Below are 17497 nucleotides of genomic sequence, written 5' to 3' on the forward strand. Positions count from 1 at the left end.
AAAAAACTGTCAAAAATGCTTAGTTAAAAGTCGAAACTTGATTGAATAAGAAAAAACAACCTAAAATTAAATTATTCTGTACTTTTTTCACCCTGCAAAACTTAGAATAAAATTTTAAAAAACCTAAAGAATACGGTTTTTGGATCTACTTAACAATTTCCCCCCTTCCGAGAAAGGAAGAGAGAGTAATTAGATTAAATTGGTTGATTTTTTGACCAATCAGAATGCAAAAAAAATATTTCTCTACAAAAAATTGAAGTGCTAATTTACTGTATTTAATTATAGGTGTGGAGATGCTTTAGTATATACCATAGGGGGGGGGGACAGATTGTTAAGTAGATCCCAGTTTTTGTCCCTTGTGTGATGAGATATCTGAATGAGAAGCATGAACATTTGAAAATTAATTTGATATTCATAGTAAATTAGACAGATATTCAAAGTAAATTAGACGAGTTTCTTCAAAAAAAAATTTGTTTAAAATTTTTTAAAAATTGATCTACGTTACTTTTGCGCAAAAAAAATTTCCCAAGATGGCGCTAAAAATTTTGTCTTTGTAAAAGCTTATTTTCCTATAAACCTGCTCGATTGCTTTATTCGCTCCTAATTAGACTAAAAACCAAAATATCCAAACCGTTCTTTTCTTAGCACTGAGACTTTTTATAAATAATATATGTGAGTCTGAGGAGACTGAGAACCCTGACAACGGACCTGTAGGTCCAATGGTGATCTCCTAAGCAGTACAATTGTTGCGGTCGGTTATAAATTTATGAACTACCCATAATGGAATTACATGAAAAAACTTTATTATTATATAACGCTCGAACCCTTCCCATGATTGTTTGTGGTACTTGACATTTGCTCGTAAAGAAGTCAAAAAAATTCAAAAAAAATTAAACACTCAAAGACAGTTTCTCGCCACTCTCAGGGAAAAAACCAAAAGAACTTGATGAAAAGTGAAAAGTCATTTTGTTGAAATTTTCTTCCGCTCAATGTCAAATACGAAACAAGACTGCTCGTATCAGGGCAAAGCCCTGAATGTTCCGACTGCCTTTTAAGGTTTATGGAGCAGTAATAACTTAAAAAAATTAAATGAATTTAAATAAAATGAAACTTTTTTTTCTAAAATTTGAAATTTTTTCAATGAAAATCATCCCCCCACACGCCATATAAAGTACAAAATGATAAATTTCGCTCCTTGTAACGAATCAATTATGGCAATTAAGCTTCTTTCAACCAATTTGGAACGATTTTAAGACGGATTAACTCTCCGCTTGCGCGTTAATAGCGCGAAATATATCGCGCGTTAATTGTCCCAAATTGGTCAAAATGGCAATCTTTCAACCCTCATAACTTTACGAAAAATGATCGCAGCGGAAATATCTTTTCAAATTTAGGCTCAGGACAACAGTAGATTTCGAATGATATAAAAAAATTCCGTCAAAAATGGCTAGTTAAAAAGTCGAAATTTGTCTGAAGAAAAAAAAACCCACCCCGAGCACAAATATTCCGTTACTTTCGTATCGAAAGTCGGTACAATTATCACTAATAATTCGCCAACTAAGCAACCGAATAACAGCTGTCAATTTTCACAAATAAACTTAAATGACCAAGCTGTTACTTTTTGAACCTCACTAGTTTAACAAAACGTTTGTAGGGCATGTATTCCTCAGTAGAGTTTTGGTTTTACGCTGTTTTCACCAGGTGTACATTTTTACGTCGAACCAAAGAGGTGAACTACTTTCATATACCCAGTTTTGGCTGGGTGACCCTAAATTTCATCTGAAAGCGTTTTCGGCGCCATTATATACTGAAGAGAGAGCGCCATAACGAGACCAAACTGTGTATTTCATGAATTAAGAGCGGATTTAGCAACAAACCGGGTTGACCTCCATAGACCGAAAATGCTAATCATACAATTTTATACACTTAGTCTATGGAAAAATGCTAGTCATAGAATTTTCATACATTTTTGCAAAATGAGTTTAATTGATTTTCAAAGGTATTTTATTGTTGTTTTGGTATCAAAAATGGTATCTCTTCATTAAAAAAAGGAAAAAAAATGCTATGAAAAAAACGCTATTCATACAATTTCCATATATGGAAGTTGTATGATTAGCATTTTTAAAAAAAAAAAAATTTGAAAAAAACGCTTTGAACAATCATTTCGACTGCTGGCAAAACATTTAGGCGTTTTTTGGGCTGCTACAACTGAAACTTTGACTTTTTTTATTTTCGTTTTTTGAAAAAAAAAAACACTAGTCATACAATTTCCATATATGAAAATTGCATGACTAGCGTTTTTTAGAAATAAAAACCAAACCTGACAAAAGAATCCAAAATTTCCAGATCGTAGATAGGTAAATCAGCACATCAATTTTATGAACTTGATGTGAACTGCTTGCCTTTGCCTAAAGATATTTTACCTTTGATCATTTTTTGTTAAGTTATGGGGGTTTAAAGATTGCCATTTTGGCAAATTTCGGACAATTAACGCGCGAAATATATTTTGCGGAGCTCTGCTTTGCCTTTGTGTTTTTTTACTAACTCGCTTTGCATTGGTCAAAAGTAGTTTTGAAGGTCATCAGAGGATTCGTATCTGAGGAGACCTAGTCGAAAGTAAGCCAATCGATGGCACCTAGAAACACGTTTTTGCACAGTTTTTACCTTGTAAATCGGTACAATTTGGTGTTTCTGTGTGCCATAGCTTGGTCAACTTCTGACTGCATCTTCTCATACATGATTTCAAAAGTGATCTCAAAAGTTAAAAATTCTCATGTGGGAATAATTTAGGATTTTTATGATGTTCGAATGTTTGCTGATGTTTAAATTTTTGTTTCAATTTTCCAACCTGAGTGTCAAATAAATGGTGTTTTATAGGGAACTGTTTTAGATGTTGATGTCAGATGTGATTGGAAGAGAAGAATTTCAGAATATTGATGCCTCTGGTGGATTGTTTCTGGTTTTGGATTGCTCAACTAGCTAACAGTTTTTTTTTTAATTTTTCTGAGGCAGTCCCTCCTGGTTTGGAGTCCCCCTAAGATAAGATTAAGAAATCCTCTGCTTTCTCAGTGTGTGAGGAGAATTGACTATGAGAAAACAAATTTTCTCTGGTTTTTTCTTCTCTGTTCAGAGACTGCTCGTCGTATGGGATGGGAATTAAAGTAGTAATTTTTGCCTCATTTTGCTGGATTTCTGATTTCAAAAAAATGCTAGTCATAAAATTTTCATATATGAAAAATTTCTAAATTTTCAATTTCCATATATGAAAAAATGCTAGTCATACACTTTCCATATATGAAAAAATGCTAGTCATACAATTTCCATATATGAAAAAATGCTAATCATAGACCTTTCATGCAATTTTCTGTACGTATGGAATTGCATGGAAAGTGTATGATTAGTATTTTTCCATATATGGAAATTCTATGACTAGCATTTTTGGTCAACCCGGGAAGGACGCCCCCTTTGATCTTCTTTTGTTCCTTTGTTTTCTTTGATCTTTCCGACAAATTTGTAACATGGTTAAAGACTTGTATTTGGATTCGAAATTTCCCAAACCAACGATCATCCAATGTTCAGTTGGGCCTTGTAATGACGCGCATTCCAGCAAAATTACATCATTATCGCATGAACACTGTCCCAAGAGAGACTAGACTTCAATTTCATCTAAACAGTCAAATTTTAACTTTTTATAAAAAAAAAATAGGCGGTTTTAAGTTGATATTTATATAATTTTATCAGAGTAATAACAGAATTATATGTTGAGAGCAATGAGTTTGCTAATAGTCGATAGTCAAAAATTTCATCAAGATCGGTTAAACCTAAATTTTTAATGTGCCATTGGCAAAACTTTCTTAGTTTTTTAAGCTTTGGCGCAACCAAGTTTTTTTAATAACTTCTTTCGAAAAGTTGTTGAATTTTGAATTCAACCGATTAACTCAATTTTGCCTTAAGTCCTTTTTCTGGGTCTTATATGAAAAAAAAACAAGGTAACTGTCTTCAGCACTGCTCTTACGTGAACATAAACTCATCGGAACAAATAAAAACATACGCTTGTCTTTATGAAGTGTGCAGATGATAGGCAAATAAGTTAAGGGACATGGTCAGGGCCAAGCTGATAAAAAACTGGCTATTCGATAAAATTGAGCTCAAAATCTAGTCGTAGAAAAAATTATAATCTCTGAATTTATAAGCAATGGCGATAAAGCCAAATTTGACATCAATCAAACAAGTTTCAATTAGGCTCGTAGTAGGTTTCAAAACCGACTTTTCCGACTTCAACGTAGTCAATATGGACGCTAAAACATTGAGCAGAAAATGTCTAAATGTAACAACCGCACCGATATTACATCGAAAATTATCAATTCTGATTTTAAAAGATTTTTAATAAAAAATGTTTAACTACAAATACTTGATTATCAGTGCACGTTTGGAAAAAATTCAATCCCTCTCAAGGTAATAGATCCCTTCAGCAGCCAAAGGGTTCCTGATTTTTCAAATTGTTTTATGACATCATTTTTCGGCCAACCACCAATGAAGTTTTCTAAACGCGCTTTTGGTGCCAAATTTACTAATATTGAAGGGGAACGCGCGCCGAGCAAACATTATGTTTTGGTCAACATTTCCCATAGTTTCCTTAAAACGGCTTTTAAATTTAGTTTTCAGAAAATTTTAAAAAATCGCACGCCCTGGAAAAAGTTTTATATATGCCTTTGGAAGCAAGTAAAACAAAAGTTGTCCTAAAGTGCGACAGATAGTTTTTGACCAGGTCAAATTGATTTTTGGAAAAAACTGGGGAGGGTAAATAAAAAGATGGGGTAGAAAAAAGCCAGCAAGAAACTAAACAAAACCTACAGAAAAAAAGGGTGAAAGTTGTGAAAATGAAAAATTAAAAAAAAAATTTTTTTTTTGAGCTTTACTAAACCTTACGTCAGTTAATGCAACATTTTTTATTGATTGCTGTTGTACGGTTTTTGATTGTACTAAATTTATGAAGTTTTACTGAAATGAATATAGTAAATTGATGACTATTGACTGCTCAAAACTTTAAAGAAACAGACAATGAAAATCAAAATAACAGCGTTTTATCTATGAAACTCGAGTTCAGGCATGATTAAGTTGAGCAAAGGTAAAGCTGAGAAAATTGAGATTATTGACAAAAAAATTACCTCAATGAGGTTCCACGGATAATAAATCAATTATAATGGATTTTCATGATGTGTCTCTATCAAACTCTGAAAAATTAATCATAATGGATTAATAATAGATCCAACATATTAGCAATCAATTTAATCCATTATAACATATTATAAGGGATTTTAATGGACTTTAATGGATCATAATGGTTAATAGTGTGTTGTTGTAGATTATGAATTTTAATCAGCAAATTCATAGTAGCACCCCCACCCATAAAAAACTTACAACGGTGTCAAGTGTCGGTGCAAGTTTGGAAGTACTTATGGCGATAAATGTTGGGAGAGGGAGGCATGTGAACCCGGGGTAGGGGTAGAGGACGGGCATGTTTGGAAAAGGTGAAGGTGAAAGGGAAAAAAGATAAAGGTGGGAGGATGGTGGTAAATATAGGGGTGTTAAAAGTATGAGGGATTTCGGATAGCAAAACTTAGTATACTCAGTAGGTTCAAAAAATGGTAGGCTAAGAGTAATGCAAAAAAGCAGCAATTTTTGCAGACATTTTGGAAAGTTTGTATACATTGTAATCCATTATTGAATTGACTTTCGAAGAAAAGGGAATATTTATGCTTGGGTTGGTTTTTTATTCAGTCATTTTTTGCCAGACGGAATAATAGTTTTTAACAAAAAAAGTTATAGCCCTTGAAGATCTCGACTTTCTGAAATCAAATTTAAAAAGATATTTTACCTCCATTTTTTTGTAAAGTTCTTGGAGTTTGAAAATTAACAATTTGGCCATGTTCTAGACTTAATTCTGCGCACTATGAAGAATTTATTCATAATGATGAGAGCCTATGGCGAAATATTCATGCGTGGTGAGTTATCCCGCACAAAAAAAATTGTTCCAAATTGAATTGAGGTTAGCTAATTGGTTGTATTAATTTCGTACGACAAATTTGATATTTGATATTGAAAATTTATAGACTTGCAATTTTTTTTTTCAAAAAACTATTCGATATGAATTACGGGCAGTCGGAATATTCAGGGCTTTGGTCCCCACAGCTTAACTATAATCGATAATAATGACCGTATTTTCGCATGCGAAAATTGATTATTATCCATGGAACCTCAGTGGGGAAAGCTTCTGTAGGTTATTTTTGACCTGATAGCACAAAATGCTAGTAAAACAATGCATAGGCTGAAACAAAATTTTCAGGTTATGCTATAAAAGCTGCCAATGAAATCGACCCTAGTTGAAACAAGACTGCTCGTATATCAGGGCAAAGCTCTGAAGGTTCAGTCTGACCCTTATTTCAAAACGAATAATTTTTGAGAGAAGTAAATAAGGAAAATCTATAAGTTTTGGACAAATTATTTGAAAATTGGAGTCGTATAAAAAATTGTTAAACCAATTAGCTAGCCTCAATTTAATTTGGAACGATCTTGTCATGCTAGATAATTTGCCATGTATAAATAATTTGCGTTACGCTCTCAGCATTATGGTTAAACTCTTCAAAGCGGGCATAATTTAGTCCAAAAAATGGCCAATTCGGTAATTTTCAATTCACCAGAACTCTACAAATAGTCATCGGAGATAAACTTCTAATGTCTTTTTAAATTTGAACTCAGGAAGTCGATATCTTCAATGGGGTATAAAAAAAATTTGTTGAACACTATTATTTTGATCGATGAAAAAAACCACACCGAGCATAAATACTGCGTTTTTTTCAAAAGTTGGAACAAATAAGTCAAACTTTGCATGCCTTGGGAGCTTCGCTTCCTGTATGTATAAAAGAAACACATTTGTCTTAAAAATCCAATAGGTCAAAGGATTTTTGAAACACTGATTTAATCGGCATAAAAGATCAAAATTTATCAGGCTTAGGTTCAAATTAATTATCCGAGTTGATATTCCATGGATAATCATAGCTTTTTCAAGGTTTCTTCATGGATTAACGCTGATTGTTTGTTCAGCGATGAAATAACCAAAAAACGAAAATTCTTTGATAAGTTATTCTTGAATCCTAGATGAATTATTTAGCGATCAATTAACCGTATTTAACCGATGAATTATTGCTGATGTTCCAACAAGACTGCTCGTATCAGGGCGAAGTCCTGAATGTTCCGACTGCTCTTTAAGGTTCTCCATCATAGACCTTAAAAGGCAGTCGGAACATTCAGGGCTTTGCAGAAATAACATGAAAAAAATAATTTTAGTAAAATAAATTGAACTTTTTTTCTAGTATTTGAACTTTTTTGTGGAAACATCCCCCCATACGCCAAATCAAAATTAAAATGATAAATTTTGCTCTTAGTAACAAATCAATTATGGAAAATAAGCTTCCTACAACCAATTTGGAACGGTTTCTAAGAAGGTTTAAATATCCGCTTACTATTAAATAGCGCGAAATATATCGCGCTTTAGTTGTTCTAAATTGACCAAAATGGCAATCTTTGAATCTCCATAATTTTACACACAACTACCGCAGGTGAAATATCTTTTCAAATTTTATACTCAGGACAACAATACATTTTGAATGATACAAACAATTTTGGCCAAAAATGGTTAATTAAAAATTCAAAATTTGCCTGAAGAAAAAAACTACCCCGAGCACAAACATTCCGTATTTTTCGTTTCGAAAGTCGAAACAATTAGCGTAGGATTTTGTCTTTCACAAACACTAAAAATGATTAGCGTAAAAAACTTAGTTTTCAAAAGTTCAAATAGTCGATGTTCAAGGTTTGATGGTCAATGTTTCTTTATTTCAAACATAACTTCTCCTATAACTATGAGTGTGATTCCTTTTTTAATCAAAGCCGAAGTGGAAAAAATTTCATGGCGTTAGGGTTTTGACCATTGAAAATGGGGAGGAACTTTGTATTCGGCTGTGTTTCAGTTTTTTTCTTTTTTTCAAGTTTTTTCTTTTTCCACGCAAAATCATGTGCCACAAAAAAAATCGGACTGAGATGAGTTATATTTCATTTTGAATTCATATTGAATTCGTTCAGTCCTAATCCAAACGACACCAAAAATGTCTTCGAACATTCCCAGTGTCGAGAAAAACCGGTTTGAAATTTTTGATATTTCGAACTTTTGATTTTGAAAGCGATACTTTTTACAGAAATATAGTCCCAATTTATGAAAAAATCCTGAAAAAGCTGAAAAAAAAAATTCTTTCTTCATCTTGCCAAAAAAAAGATTTCAAAAAATCTAGAAGTCTTCCAAAAAAATCGTTTTTCATTAGTTATTTTACGAAGAACACTGTTTTCCATTATGCTTATTTTAGTATAAAAATTAAAATTGCCTAGTATTTATGCTTGGCTTTGGATCTTTTTAGCACATCACGCATAACAAAAAAAAACAGATAAATAATTTTTTTTGGCAATTTTCTACGACAACCGGATATCTTTGTTTATTTCTGATTTTGATCGAGACAACGCCTCAGTGCTTTGTATAAATTTGTTCTAGTTTTAATGCTGATCAGACTAGTAGGAGCCAAGGTTTCATTTTGTCCATAATTTAGATCTAATCACAGAGGTGTGTGGGTTTTTTTTTCAATTTAAATGTATAACTGGGTCCTGTCTTAGAAGAAAATAAATTGTTGTTCAAAAGCATATAAAAAGTTAGGTCAGTGATTTCACATAAAAAAGTATAACTTGTTTTTTTAAGCTTTTTGTGTTTTCTTTTTCTAGTCGTTTTATGATAAACATTTTTTAACTTGTAACTTGCATTGTGAAACTCCGGTTATGAAAGGTGCCGTTAATTTCCAAAGTGCGCTTTTGCAAGTAGGTCATAGCTTACCGAATGGGCTCTAGTTGAAAAACTTCTTGTCAATTGAATAATTCAATATCCCAATTCATTTTTTGTGACCAAAAAGAATTATTTACATATTAACGCAACAAAGATGGCATGACTGGACAGAGAAAAAAAACAATTTCTTAAAAAGTTAGCTATCGCGACCGGCAAATCTATACTTTCGCGACCAGACATTGTTTTTTTTATTTTAAAGTTGTTTTAACAAAGGTGATTAGACCAAATTTGACATCAATCGAAGAAGTTTCAGTCAGGCTCGTAACAAGTTTCAAAAAAGACTTTTCCGACTTCAACTTAATCAATATAAACTCTAAAACGAGGAACAGAAAAAAGATTTAATCTAACAACCGCGCCGATGTTACACCAAAAAACATCAGTTTTGATTTTAAATTTTTTTTATATGAAAAAAGTTTCACAAAAAATACTTGATTATGAGTGCACCTTTGGAAATAAAACCCATTTCGCCTCAGGGTTTCAACTCTCTCAATAAGTAAATAATCATCTTTTTTGTGATTTAATTTATATGCAATTTCAGCTGACAAAAAATGCCAACCGCAAGTTTGATGGAAAACGTTTCTTCAATTCAAACTTTCAAAATTTTCCATATATTTTCGTTACGCTCCTTTATTTAGTTGAGCCCACGTGGAAAAATCTAATGCAGAAATTGCGATTTAGTGAGTCAAAAAAGTTGTCGCAGCAAGGACGGACACTGCTTGACCGGCTCAACTTTTGCAAAAATCAAATCATTTCTTCGGTTTGATGTTTGCAAATTCGGTGCAACCATTTTATGCAGAATAATTAATAAAATTAATTTCAATAGCAGAAGAAATTGCTGAGAATGTAAACTTTTTCTGTTTGTCTGAATTGTTTGTTTCACAAAGCAGGAAGTTTTCCTATTGTTTTAGTAATTAAATATCAATGATCAATGCATGAACAATCTGGCTCATGAGAAACTATACTTTAATTTTGTCTAAACAGACGAATTTTGATTTTAAAAAAGCAAACTAAAATACGCTGTTTTGAGTAAAAATTTAGAAAAGTTTTGCAGAGGAAGGACACTATAGTATGTTGAAAGCAATGAAATTGGTAAAGACTAATAACTATAAATTCTATCAAAATCCGCTAAACCTAAATTTTGAATCAGCCAGTAGCGATAGTCTTTGCTTTTTAGAGATTTTGCGCAACAATTTTTTTTGCTGACTAACTTTTCAAATTTGTTTTTAGTTTAAACCAATCGATGGTCTCAGTTTCCAATTTTGCATTTTTTGGGTTCTTTTGTTTACATTCATTTTTGTTGTGGAATAAAAACTGATTTCTGATTGAAAACTTTTTTTCGGCTGAAAAAAGCAGCATGTTGTTGTGCAAGTACCACACAAAGTTCCGAACACATTTAAAAAACTATATGAAGAAAGATTTAAGCAACTAACAAATAAAAACTTTATGAAATGTCAATTTTTTCAGATAATTTTTTATGCTTCTGTTTTTCTGCAGAGTTGTTTTGTTATAAAACTCTCAAATTTCTCGTGGCCAAAGAAGCAATGATTCAACAATGAAGTTTTACGGGAGCTAACTTCAATTTTTTGCCGTTTTGTTAAATTTTTAAAAATTTTGTCAATTATTTTTTTTCTTTACTCGCTCAAAAGAAGACTTATAATCAGAAATTTTAAGTTTTTTTTGATACAGAATACGCTCACAAAGTTTTTGGTTTAAATTAAATGACAATTCAAAAGACTTCATTATGATGTATCACTCGACTCTTTTTTAATGATTATTTGTTAGACTTGAGTTAGCGTGGAACAATTTTTTGGAAAATTAAAACCAACCCGGAAACAAATTTTCCTCGTAAATTTCATTGACCGGAACAAATGTTTTTTCTTAGAAACTTCGCAAACTTAGCAGCGTGGGATTTTTTTCCAATCCACCGTTTCTATACGCAAAGTCTTAGCAGAGTTTCGACTGCCATAAAAATTTCATCCGTTTTTTTCAACAAATATCTCAAGCAATTCAATTACTCGTAGCTCAGCAATTCAATACCTCGCAATTCAATATAAGATTGATCGTATCAGGGCAAAATTTTGAATGAATTGTTTGACTGCTCTAAAAGATCGCTCAATAAGTATTTGCTTAAAGTGAGAAAAAAATTGAGAAAAACTGGAAAATAATTCTAAATGTGAATTTTTCTTCCTCATCCAACAAAAAGAATGACAAAAAAATGTCACTATAAGTTCAAAAATTGGGCCTGAAGAAAAATTTAGAAATAATTGTTGAAAAATACCAAGCGCGCGCATGTTTGATCAACAATGTTTCTCAATTTCAAATTTTCATAATTTCAATTTAAATTTTCCGTGCTCTTGTTTATTATGCCGAACCATAGTGAAACAAATGTGCGGTGTGGGGCAATTTTTTGTGTCTGATTCTGGTCAAAACAATGCCTCAGTGTCAATATAAAATTTGTTCTAAAAATAGACTGATCAGACATTAAATTGCTAAAATCTTCATTCTGGATATTTTCATACTTGTTTTTTTTTTATTTTGAGCGTATAATTGATTTTAATTTTCCAAAATGATATTTTTAAAAAACTTATAAGAAAAAGTTTGTCAATATTTTCACAAATGAAAAAATGAAAAAGAAATAAAAGTTGATTAAGGAAGGTTTTTTCTATTACTTCTGGTCAATGCAGAATAAACTTGTCTTTATTTTGCTGAACTCTTAGTTTCATCGTGACGCTTCGGTAGGGAAGATAACCTCCAATTAAATAATTGCGGAAGAAAATTGCCAAAATTTTGAAAATTAGAGTTGGAAACATCGCATACCTGCTTAATTTTGCTGAAATACTTGTAGTTTGTTATTCTTAAGCTAATAACCGCGGACTCGTTAGCCTTTATTTTTGCACTCGTACTCAAGAATTTCGAAGTTCTCTGTTTTTGTGTCAACGTCTAGATTCTCCAAGGTTTCAACCCATGTTCAGTACCAAAATAGGAGTTCTGCCTAACATCCTCGGCGCACCTTTGTCCGACGCTGATGAGTGTATTCTGGAGCCATGTGGGTTCTCTTTGTTGGATCCCATTTCCGACCAGGTTTCTATCGGGATCCCGCTAAAGAATACTGCCGTATCTAGAAACTCTTTCAATGACTTTTTTTGGCCACTGATGTCCCGTAAATTAGCTGACACATCTGCTTCCGTATGTAGGTGCAAGACGTCATGCTCAATCAGAGCGCATTGTTCGATATTATTCACCTTCAGTTCCTCCATTTCTTTGACAATCTGCTCTGTCAGGTCAATGTCACAAAATATAACTGCTTTCGCAAAGATATTGATGTCATCAATGTTCAGCATGACCTCGTGTGACTCATAAGCATACGTGTCCCAACCGTTTTCTCTCATCAGCTTTGCTTCCCCAGTCATCAGTAGTGTCTAGATTGCTTATAATGGGATGTGAGGCCCTTTCGATCGCAAAGTGTCGTCATATACATCTATATTCATCAAGTTTGTTCATTCGTTTTACTCAAAACTCTCATTATTTAAAGTCCTGCCACTATTAATATTGTCATCAGTCTAGCATTTGTTTTTTTATTCCGCATGCTTTCCCAGTGATCATATTCGTCGAATTGCAGCTGCTTCAAACCTTGAAAAATCACATACTTTGGCTCTTTTCTGCTGAAGACTGAAACATGTTCATCATTTTTTTTGCGTCCCAATCTGTTGCCTCGGTTTTTTTTGCTCTGCTCAACCTCTCGCGTTGTTAGGCCTGGCTTACTTTGTCAAGAGCATCTACCGCTGCCTTCTGATATTGATCTATAAGTTCAGTTTCTCAAGTTCCTGTGTTCCATTGTTCAGATTTTGACACATTGCTTTCACAGACCTTGTTGTTAGTCCACCTTTATCATGTTTTTGTTCTATAGGTCCAAGTTTTCCGCTTGCCTATAAATCGTAATTTGCATTTTTGCTACTGCCAGTTATGCTTTGGATTATTTTAGTTCTTCAGTGCTTTTCAAAACGGAAGAGCTTTCCATTCGAAAATGAGCCTGGCTACAAAAAAGATATCTAGCTCCTTTCTTAGTATTTAGACCGCTGTAGAATCCAAATTCGTCCATCTGATTTACGTCATCTTCTTCGGGAGCAAAGCCCAGGCTCTTGATGCCTTGCCTGTATAGCGTGCAGTCTGGTGAAATGTGATTTACCGATCCACAGTAAACACATGAGCGACGTTTATGCCTGTCGTCGTTTGGCTTGTGACATGATGCTTTTGAAGTTTGTTGTCCTCGTTGAAGGTTGCAACCAGGCGAGTATGAGTCTCTTTTTGACTTCACCGGCAAAGACTCTCCTGATTTATGCCTCGTCTTCTCTGGAGTTGGTGCATTGTCTTTCGAAAGCGTGTGATAGATTGCCGTCATTGTTCTTAGTTCGTCGCTTTTCCAGCCATCTAAGAACCTGGCTGTTATGCTGAATCGCTTCTACTTTTGTAGTTTGCTCTGGCTCGCTACTTCGTCTCAGACTCTCTAGGTTTTCTAAGATTAGTTGAATCGATTCGTCATCTCTTTGTCTCCGCTTGTCAAAACTCATCTTGGCCTGATGTCCTTTCACTCTGAGAGAAAGCGACTCAATAGGATTTCAAAGATTTTGTCTGCTGTATCCCGTTCTTCTTTTTTTTAGCTTCTACGTTTTCTAGTACAGTCTCCTTTAGATAGTTCAAGATAGCTGTGCAAGCTTGTATTTCATTGTTCAAGTTATCTTTTTCTAGTTTCAATGCTTCCGTCCGAGCCATCACTGAACTCTCTGGGCTTTTTGAATAAAACTTTGGTTATGTTGCCCCCGATGCTTCTATAGTTCTATTCATCATTTCCCAGCTATTAGCCATGTTGTAGCATCCGGAGTAAACGTCGTATGTGCTGAAGATTCCCGAGATGATGTTGTGATATGTGTCTGATATCTCTATCTGTCATGGTTATTCGGAGTTGCGCCAGTGTTGCTATGAGTGGTTTTCGAGGTAGACTATGGTTCTGGTCCGCAAAACCTACCCTCATTCCTACTTGTTTTTCTTCTTTTCTCGGACTCTCTTGCTGCAAGGGTGAATGTTTTTTCAGGAGCGCGTTTTTTTTCTGTCTGTATTCCACATGAGTTTTCAATTTGATAACTGCTCTTGGTTTCTGTCTACGACTCTATTCTCTGTTGTTGACTATTCGATCTTTTGTAGCCTTTTTCATCTATTCCATGCCCTTCTTAACCTTCTTTCTCTTTCCTTGTCTGTCTCTTCCACCTTTTCCTTTAGCTGCGCTTTTTCTCGTCTGCGCTCTTGTCACTATCGAAAAAAGATCTAGTAGTTTGCATGTTTCGAGCTTCATCTCCCTCTTCAATTCTTCTCTGTCTTCTTTAACCTTTCTCGAGTTTATTCTGTATCAGATCTAGTTTGCTTAAACTCTCCAACTTCTATGGTTACTTGGCGCCCATAAGATCCAGTCGTTTTGATATCTCCAGCGTCCTGACTTAATTCCTCGTTTGTGTTGTCGCGTTGCTCTTCTGTTTTATCTGTTGTTATAGTTGACACTGTATCAAAACTTTCCCCTAGTTTATTTAGCTGCATTTGTTTTCTTTTGATCTCAAGTCGACCCCTTTTTTGTTAATACGCTCTAACTTTTTCTGTAAAAAACGTTTTCCTACTGTGGGAATCATCTTTTAATGTCTCTGGAGTTATGCCGTTTGTCTCGGCTTTGTCACTCAATGTTGATAAACTCAACTTTTTTGTTTTTTCTTCTCAGTTATGTCTGGCATCGGTGTCAAGACTATATCCATTAGTCTCCTTTTTCTTTGTTCTCTGTTGCTTTTTAGTCCTTCAAGTGTTCGCCCTTCTCTTTGAGTTATTTTTTTCCCTGATATTTGAGGTCTGAGATGGTTGTATTATTAGTTTATTTCTCGGCAGAGGCTTTTGCTGTTGGTCACTTTTCTTCTTTCAACTAGTCAGACCCTAGTTTTCTTCTTTTTTCCATGTCCCCAACATTTTTTCCTTGAATATCTCATCTTGTTCAAAAAATGTCTACAAATTTTCGAAACGACCTGTCTAAAATTATAACTTTCTTAATATATGCATCTATTAGAAAAGTATCAGATGCTTGATTTTTTTTTTGTAAAACCTTTCTTAACGGTATCTTTAATATACTTCAGTGATTTACTTAAAAATAATTTCGGTTAACATGATTTATTGAATTCAATCAACTTCTACAGCCTTTCTTGTTGAACCCTAACCGTTGGGTATTTTTTCAAAATTACCAAGATTCAAACCATTGGGCATTTGCTAGAACTACCGAAGACTCAAGAAACTGTACCTTTCGGTAGTTTTTGCGACCAAATTTTTTTATATATATATTTACGCAACGAAGATGGCACGACAGGCCAGAGAAAAAAAACGGTTTTTTAAAAATTTGACTGTCGCGACCGGAAAATCGTATTTTCGCAGCCAGACATTGATTATTTTTGACTGTTAAAGTTGTCGCAGCAAAGACGGACACTGCTTACAAGGAATTTCATTTTTTTTCAACTCATTTTATGCAGATTGAGTGATAACGTTAGCTTTAAAAGCAAAATAAATATTGCTTAGAGTGTTACGATTTTTCTTGTAGTTTATGTTTTTTTTTGCTTCAATAGGCAGGAAGTTTTTCTTTTTTTGTTATAATTACATTATTACTTCGTGAGCTTTATGTCCATGACAGATTTTACTTCAGTGTTGTTCAACACAACTGTTGCAAGTGAAGAACAGTATAGTCTGATAGACCAAAAACTTTCCTTATAGTTGACAAATAAACTTTTTTTTATCAAAGTCGGACCAGCCTAAACTTTGAGTCTCTCATTGGCGGAGTTCTTAAAGTTTTATAGATCTTGGCGCAACAATATTTTTTGATTTTTTTTGCAACTTTTTTTTGCGTAGATCAAGTCCTTTTTCTGGGTCTTAGATAGAAGAAAAGCAAGAACTGGCTTCAGCACTGCTCTTAAATGATTATAAACTCAATAGACCAAATAAAAACATCGGTTGCTACTGCGGTGTATGCAGATGATAGTCCCAGAAAACGGATACACTATAAAAGCCAAGCTGAAAAAAAGATTTCGTCAATAAAACCGAGTTCAAATTATTATCGAAAAAAAAAGCTACAGCCTCTTTTTTGAAAAACAATGGCGATAAGGCCAGATTTGACATCTTCAATCAAACTCGTAATAAAGTTCGAAACCGGCTTATCCGAATTCAAAATAATCGATCTGGACGCTAAGATATCATGCAGAAAAATCTCAGTTTACCAACCGCACCGACATTTCATTAAAAGATATCGATCGAGTTCGCTTGTAGTACTCAAATCGTAATAAAAAGTCGGTAAATATCTCATGTAAATTGATTATACAGATTTTCTTATACGTTTTCTGGTCGATGCATTATAAACAGATTCCCCAAAAGAATCAATCTGAACGCTAAAATAGTGAGGAATAAGTCTAATTGTATTAACCGCTCCGATGTTTCATCGAAAAAGTTCGATCATTTTAGTTATAAGCAATTTTTTATAGCAAAAAATGTTTAAACATATATACGCAGCTATCAACGTTCTTTTGAAAACTTCGTCGTAGAACAAAATCATAGTTCCTAAATTTAGAAGCAATGGTGATTAGACCAAATTTGACATCAATCAAACAAATTTTAGTCAGGCTCGTAGCAAGTTTCGAAAAAAGATTTTCCGACTTCAAACTAACCAATATAAACTCTAAAACGAGGAACAGAAAAAAGATTTAATCTAACAACCTCGCCGATATTACACCGAAAAAGATCAATTTTGATTTTAATTCTTTTTTCTATGAAAAAATTTAACAAAAAATTTAACTTGATTATCAGTGCAATTTTGAAAATAAAACCCAATTCACTCTCAGGGTTTCAACTCTCTCAATAAGCAAATAATCATCCTTTTAGCTAGTTTTTTTGATATGCAAATTTCCAATATACTTTCCGGTACGCTAATTTATTCAGCTGAGCCCATGTGGAAAATCTAATGCAGAAATTGCGATTTAGTGAGTCAAAAAAGTTGTCGCAGCAAGGACGGACACTGCTTGACCGGCTCAACTTTTGCAAAAATAAAATTATTTCTTCGGTTTGATGTTTGCAAATTCGGTGCTACCATTTTATGCAGAATAAATAATAAAAATAATTTCAATAGCAGAAGAAATTGCTGAGAATGTAAACTTTTTCTGTTTGTCTGAATTGTTTGTTTCACAAAGCAGGAAGTTTTCCTATTGTTTTAGTAATTAAATATCAATGATCAATGCATGAACAATCTGGCTCATGAGAAACTATACTTTAATTTTGTCTAAACAGTCAAACTTTGATTTGAAAAAAGCAAACAAAAATACGCCGTTGTAAGTCAAAATTTAGATAATTTTTGCAGAGGAAGGACACTATAGTATGTTGAAAGCAATGAAATCGGTAAAGACTAATAACTATAAATTCTATCAAAATCCGCTAAATCTAAATGTTGAATCAGCCAGTAGCGATAGTCTTTGCTTTTTAGAGATTTTGCGCAAC

The 17497-nt window shown here is 33.5% G+C and overlaps 1 protein-coding gene across 3 annotated transcripts in view; it reads right to left on the bottom strand.

The window, feature by feature from the left end:
• Positions 1-17497, bottom strand: part of LOC134844678 (uncharacterized) — a 190187-nt gene that overhangs the window by 101219 nt on the left and 71471 nt on the right. The gene's annotated exons all lie outside the window — the stretch shown is intronic.

Source organism: Symsagittifera roscoffensis, chromosome 4 (genome assembly GCF_963678635.1).
Source record: "Symsagittifera roscoffensis chromosome 4, txSymRosc1.1, whole genome shotgun sequence".
Lineage (NCBI taxonomy): Eukaryota > Metazoa > Xenacoelomorpha > Acoela > Convolutidae > Symsagittifera > Symsagittifera roscoffensis.